Source organism: Rhinopithecus roxellana, unplaced genomic scaffold, assembly GCF_007565055.1.
Source record: "Rhinopithecus roxellana isolate Shanxi Qingling unplaced genomic scaffold, ASM756505v1 contig3503, whole genome shotgun sequence".
In the NCBI taxonomy this organism is placed as follows: domain Eukaryota; kingdom Metazoa; phylum Chordata; class Mammalia; order Primates; family Cercopithecidae; genus Rhinopithecus; species Rhinopithecus roxellana.
In genome coordinates this window covers 1-7,124 of record NW_022142540.1, presented here as the reverse complement: position 1 = coordinate 7,124, position 7,124 = coordinate 1, and the positions used below count along the sequence as shown (strand labels likewise).

At 44.3% G+C, this 7,124-nt stretch overlaps 1 pseudogene; it reads right to left on the bottom strand.

Annotated features, from left to right (window-relative positions):
* Positions 1-4,591: 4,591 nt before the first annotated feature.
* On the bottom strand, positions 4,592-4,709 carry LOC115895880 (annotated as a pseudogene).
* Between the last annotated feature and the right edge of the window lie 2,415 nt (positions 4,710-7,124).

Sequence of the window (7,124 nt, the reverse complement as noted above, 5' to 3'; positions counted from 1 at the left end):
ACATTTATCATACCCAAAGTTCTCATAATCAATTAGTGGCAAGGATCAAATTCAAACTCAGGTTCTTGTTAAACCTATGCCACTTGTCTACAGCTCCTCCAGGTCTCAGACTCTAGCCTAATTCACATCTTTAATCCTTGTCTTTTCACAGAGAACATGTATGAGAAACTCTGTATTGATAAACGATATAATTGAAAAACCTTTAGAGAATGATCTGTTTCTAGGATTATCCATGGAAAACATCCAAAGTGCTCAATAATTGATTCAAATAACCAGGTGCTTATCCAAACTTCTTTTTTCTCTTTTTTGCAGCACATTTTTAAAAAAGGACAGATGGGAACAGATTTTATTAAAAAAAAAAAAAAGAAAACAAAAAGAAAAAATTTATTTGCATAAAATAAAAAAATCACACAGACTCTGTTTCAGATGCTTTTGTAGCAGAAATAGTTCTTTTCAAGAATGATTAAGCATATTGTAGAAATGTAGCACGGATTTTTCCCCTGGCAATAAAATCAGTACCTCATTGTATGGCCTTGAGTAAACCTCATCATCTCTCTTGACAACAGTCTACTCAACTTTTAGCTTTGTTTCTAGGTCATGTGGCAAGATTCAAAAGAAGCCCCTTTGTTCAGAAATCCAAGAAGACAATGCCTAGAGCATTAGTGGTTTCCCCTGGCCTGAAAGAACCAGATTTTGCAACTTGAATTCTGAGGCTCTGAACTGGCCTCTACTCTGTAGTTATCTGGTCGCTGTATTTCTTACTACCTCCCATCACACAGATCTAACTCCAGGCCTTCTGACCTGTGTGGTTTTGCTGTTGCTTCTTTGTTTAATGTCATTTTTGTTTAAGAATCAGTTTCTTTTTAGATGTTGTTTAATCTTGGTATGTATTTTCACACATTTTTCTCTGAACAGAGGACTTCTCATTTGTATTAGTCCATTTTCACACTGCTATAAAGATACCACCTGAGACTGGGTCATTTATTAAGGAAAAAGGTTTAACTGACTCACAGTTCCGCATGGTTGGGGAAGCCTCAGGAAACTTACAATCACGGCAGCAAGCCAAAGGTAAGCAAGCACGTCTTAGACAGCAGGAGACAGAGGGAGCGAGGGGGGATGGGCCACACTTTACAACCATTAGATCTCATGAGAACTCACTCATATCAGGAGAACAGCAAGGGGGAAAAATGCCCACATGATCAAATCACCCCCCACCGGATCCCTCCCTTGACACATGGGGATTACAATTTGAAATGAGATTTGAGTAGGGACACAGAGTCAAACCATATCACCATCCTTCAAGACCCAAAACTTATGTTCTATGAAAGCAAGGGCTTTAAAAAGTAAAATTGAAGTATTGTCTTTAAAAATACACGTACTTGCCTATGAGCTAGGAGAAAAATGTCTCATTTTGCAATCCCCCCATTTCTAAAAAAGTTCAAGCTTTTGTTATTTGAAAAATGTGACTTTTCTCTTTTTTTGAGACAGAGTCTTGCTCTGTTGCCCAGGCTGAAGTGCAGTGGCACAATCTTGGCTCACTGCAAGCTCCGCCTCCCGGGTTCACACCATTTTCCTGCCTCAGCCTCCCGAGTAGCTGGGACTACAGGCGCCCATCACCATGTCAGGCTAATGTTTTTGTATTTTTAGTAGAGACGGCGTTTCACGGTGTTAGCCAGTGTGGTCTCAATCTCCTGACCTCGTGATCCACCCGCCTCAGCCTCCCAAAGTGCTGGGATTACAGGCATGAGCCACCACGCCCAGCTAAAAATGTTACTTTTCAAGCTAAATCTTAAGTGTTAGATCTCTTTTCATCGATTGAGCCAAACATGTATATGTGCTTAACTTGTAAAGTTGTTTCTTCCCTGTTTGACTTACAGGTGTGTTTCTCCCTTATGTCCCCCATTACAAACATCTAGGTCTATAGAATATATTTCTCAGATGCTCAGTTAAAGGGTATCTTGTCATTTAGATTTCCCAGGCAAAGTCAGGTGAGGCTCTGTTGGGCTTTAGCAAAAATCTACTCTGGTTCTTCTAATTGATGATATGTAGGTGGTATAGCGTTATTTCTGCCTGATAGAACTCATGAATGAATGAAGGTGATTTTTTAAAAATATAATTTAAAGCTGTTCTTAGTTGTTCTCTATCTGAAAGAATATATGAGGAAATGCAGTTCCCAGAATTTCTTACATCTTTTCCATTATCTTCTGCTCCCTTTCTGTCTGCAAATCTATATGACTTTATATTGCAGAATGTAGCCTCCAATCTTCAGCCCCTTCACTTCTAGCACTAAGGTTAGTAGTTTTCATAATGAAACAAGAGAGGAGAAGAGTGTGTAGGTTGGGACTAGTTTATTGATTGACTCTAGCTGATGGACCATGGATCTGTACAAAGTCAACCTCAGGTTTCTTCTCAATTGAGCCTCTCTATAGTGTAACGCATGGTAATTTCCTCAAAGATATTTGAACAATTTGCATATGTATCAGTGTTGTAAATTTGAAAGAGTCACTTTTCTTTTCATGGGCATTTTTTTGGAAAGCTTTTAGGCAATGGGAGTGAATCAGCCCTTGCTAACTAGTCAGTGAGTCATGTGCATCATATCCTAGCATTTAATTCTCTTAATTTACTGATGCTTCCCTGTAGGCCTCTAAGTCTAGCATTCCTTCTGACATTTAATAGGTGCTCAATAAAAGGTTGATTGATTAATTGATTATTTCAATGTGCACTTGGGTAATTTGGTATATGCTAAATTAAATACTTTCTTACTTAACCCAGCCACAAGTTTAAATGTAATTCTGTCCCCGTGGCAATTTCCCAAAAGAGAAAGGCCATTAACTCTGCTGACATGTGTAATCTCCAACTTGACTTAGGGCCCCAACCCAACATTTCTAAAATGGGTTTAGTTGATTAAATGAAACTATGTGGGATTATTTGTCTCTCTGTCTAGTAGAATTCATGACTGAGTGGCTCCTCATATTTCACTGTTCAGGCTTCAGTGGGTTTGTGAGGAAAATTGACTTTTTTGGAGGAAACAGGCTTAAATATTTTATTTTAAGAAAGGATGCAGATGATTAAATGTACAACTTAATTGGAATAGTTCATGTTCACTGAAAATTTAAATTTATTATTCCAAATTATCTAGTATACTACAGCTTTTCATTCATTCTCTCCTACTTACTTAACCCCTGGAGAAAATATCTATCTCAAGAATGATTCAAAAGTGGTGTCAGAGTAGAATTAATGCTGTGTCTTTTCGTTCTTTTTTCTTATTAATTTCCAGATACTTAACATAGGGCAATTTAATTTTTTGAATTTATTTTATCCTGTAAGTACTTTGAAAGTATATAGAAAGGTTCTCTGGCAGAAGCACACAATTTAGAGCAAATAAAATTACTTTAGAATTAACTGTCACCATCATCATGTTGTTCATTCTAAGAACTGAAGAGAAGAAACAATTTCTGTTCCTTGTTGGCAAGTTTTTCCTTCAAAGAGTGAGTATCAATTTTGACTATATTGTTAAGTGCTATGTGGGAGTCATTATTTATATGGCAGATACTGAGATGTGCCACTCATATTCTCCTTCAAGGAAAGACTTACTGTCCAGCTACAAGGACTGTGTTAGCTAACAGTCTTCAGTTGGCAGCATTTTCAGGGTTTGCTTCAGCAATTATCTAGCCCAGAACACACTCCCTCCTGGGGCTTTCATCTAATTATTGAAGAAGGCAATGGTACAAAACCCAGCCATTTTCATTCAATACAGGATTCCTCTGATGGATGATCTTTGATCCAAACTTCCTTGTTTAGGTTGCCAGAGATTTTCTTCAGGTCTGTACTGTGATCTGACACCTTCCCCTGCCCACTCATCCTTCCTCCCATGCCCTTTCACAGAATGACTCCCTCTAAACCTTTTGTACCTCTAACACTGTCCTAGAATCTGCTTCCCAAGGAACACAGTCTTTGGGTGATATGTTAGGAAGGTCAATAAGAAGGTAAAACAAATGGATTTGAAATGTCAAAAAGACTTGGCTTTACTTTCCCTCTCCTCTTACATTCAAATAAACAAGGATGCTCTCTGAGCATTTGAGCGGTCCTTTGCTAGTATCACTTGGACATAGCAGGAAGGAGAAGTCTTTTCTATCTAGGGTTAGAGTGAGACCAACTGCTTGCTTTCAGAGAGCTTGTGTGCAAGGGTTTAAAGAATAAGCCTGAGCTAATAATCTAATAATAATAAAATGGTCCTGGTTTCCTTTGTGTTTACATCACTCTCTTCACGGATAGAAGGCACTGATAAACCAAGACAGACATCAAGCCTTCCTGGTCCCCTGGACTCATTCTCTCAACAATAGCAGAAAGTCACCATAGTACTTAAGTGCTGAAGAATGTCATTATCCTGTGTGTGCATAGCTTGACTTACAATGGATTCATCATCATTTGGGATACTCCCTAAAATCCTTTGAATTATTGAAACATAAAAGAAAAAAGAAGAAAGAAAGAAGGAAAGAAAGAGAGAAAGAAAAGAAAGAAAGAGAGAAGAGACAGAGAGAGAGAAGGAACGAAAGGCAGGTAGAAAAGAAAGAAAGAAAGAAAACAAAAAACCCCACAACACCTGTTATTCCCAGGCGGTCTCCCATCCAAGTACTAACCAGGCCCCACACTGCTAAGCTTCCGAGATCAGAAGCGATCGGGCAGGTTCAGTTGGTATGCCCGTAGATGCCAGCAGAGGCGCTTGGCTGCCCCAAGAGCCCTGCCCAGCTATACCCGCCAGCTTCCAGCTGCCACCGCCAGCCCAGGGATGCCGGGCTCGTATCAGGACACCTGAGCCGCTCACCCGTGACTTTCCCCGGCTCCCGAACTCCCGAGTTTCCATCATGTCAGGCCTGCTCAGAGCAGGGAGTGCTCCGAGGGGTCAGGACCCATGGACCACGATCCTGGGACCCTGTCTGCTCCTCCGCCCTGTCACGGAGGTATTCTTTTGGATCCCTGGCTGCTAAGGAGCTCCTGAAAAGCCCCCTCTTGCCACACCCAGCCAGAGACGTCAGGGCTGGCCAAGGGCAAAAAGGCAGACCAGCGGCACGTGGCCTTCTTCTCACAATGTCAACCCCCGGGCCTGTGCTTTTGGGGTCCAGCCCGCTGCACTCCCAGGCTGGAGCCCTGCTCCTGGTGTGGCGGGGGCTAGGTGGAAGTGGTGGAATGCTGCTGCAAGGTGGTGCTTTAGTGGCGCACACCCAGAAGGAGTTCCCCAGTTGCGTCGGAGGTATAGGGGCACGATAAAGGGAGAGCACAGTCAAGGGAGGTTGGGAAGCATGGCGATAGTAGGGGAAAGGGAGGGAGGGGGAAAGCCACAAAAGCATACTGAAGGCCAGGCGCGGTGTATCATGAATGTAATCCCAGCACTTTGGGAGGCCAAGGCATGTGGATTATGAGGTCAGGAGATCCAGACCAGCCTGGCTTACATGTTGAAAGCCTGTCTCTAGTAAAACTACAAAACATGAGCCGGACACGGTGGCAGGCATGTGTAGTCCCAGCTGCTTGGGAGGCTGAGGCAGAAGCATGGCGTGGACCCGGAAGGGGGCGCTTGCAGTGAGCTGAGATCATGCCACGACAGTCCAGCCTGGGTGACAGAGAGAAACTCTGTTTGGAAGAAAAAGAAAGAAAGCGAGAAAGAGAGAGAGAAAGAGAGAGAGAGAGAGAAAGAAAGAAAGAGAGAGAGAGAAAGAAAGGCAGAAAAGAAAGAAGGAAAGAAAGAAAAAAGAAAGTAAGAAGGAAAGAAAGAAAGAGAAAGAAAGAGAGAGAGAGAGGAGAAAGAAAGAAAGAAAGAAAGAAAGAAAGAAAGAAAGAAAGAAAGAAAGAAAGAAAGAAAGAAAGAAAGAAAGAAAGAAAGAAAAGAGAGAGGGAGAGAACAGAGGAAAGGAAGGTGAAAAGGAAAGACAAAAAAGAAAGCAGAAAGGCCTGCAGCACCTGGGAATTCCAGGTGGTCTCCCATCCAAGAACTAACCAGGCCAGATCCTGCTTAGCTTCACGAGATCAAATAAGATCAGGCACGTTCAGGGTGGTATGGCCATACACGCTGGCAGAGGCACCTGGCTGCCCCAAGAGGTCTGTGCAGCCATGCCCACCAGCTTCCAGCTGACACCACCAGCCCAGGGCCGCCAGACTCGAATCAGGACCTCTGAGCCCCTCGCCCATGGCCTTCCCTCAGCTCCCGAGATTCCAAGATTCCACCACGTCGGGCCGGCTCAGAACAGGGAGTGCTCCGAGGCATCAGGGCCCTCGGCCCAGAATCCTGGGACCCCATCCTGTCCTCAGCCCTGTCACAAAGATATTCTTTTGGATCCCAGGCCGCTCAGAAGCTCCTGTGAGGCCCCCTCTTGCTCTACCCACCCAGAGCCGTCAGGGCTGGCCAAGGGTGAACAGCCGTTCAAGGCGCATGACTTTTTTCTCACAATGCCCCCACGACAGTCACTTGTTCTGACCAAGACCTGGCCAGTGGGCAAGAGGGCATGGGGGTTGAGGGTTGGGTAATGTCCCTGTTTTCCCCGAGCTGGCACTAGAACCGGCAGCCTGATCTCTGTTGAGAGTTGCTGAGAGAAACCCAGTCACACCACACCACCACCAGGAGAAAATCCACAACTGCACAACAGACACACCTGGGCACTCGAGCGCGGGAACCCACACATGCATGCAACACGCACAGACACACACAAACACACACACGCACGCACACGCAAACAGCTTGAAGGAGAGCAAGGAAGAGATGGATTGAGAGATTGAAACTGAGGGATGGAGAGAGACAGTGGTCAGAGAGACAGGGGAGGGGAAGAGGGAAACAAATAGACAGAGAGAAACAGAAAGAGAGAGGGACAGAGAAAGAGAGAGAGACAGAGAGACAGAGGGAAGGTGACAGAAGGAGCATGAGGTGCAGGGGCAAACCCAGAGGAGAGAGGGCAAGGTAGCTGCAGAGCAAGAGCAATAGAGACTTGGAGAGGGAGCGCACTGCTCCAGTAGGCAGGGCCCTTTTGAGCAGGCTGGGATAGGGTGGAGGGGGCATGGGCTGAGCCAGAACAGGGTGACCAGGCCGTCCATGCAAGAGGAGCAATGGAGCTCTGAGACGGGTTTTGTCTTGGGTT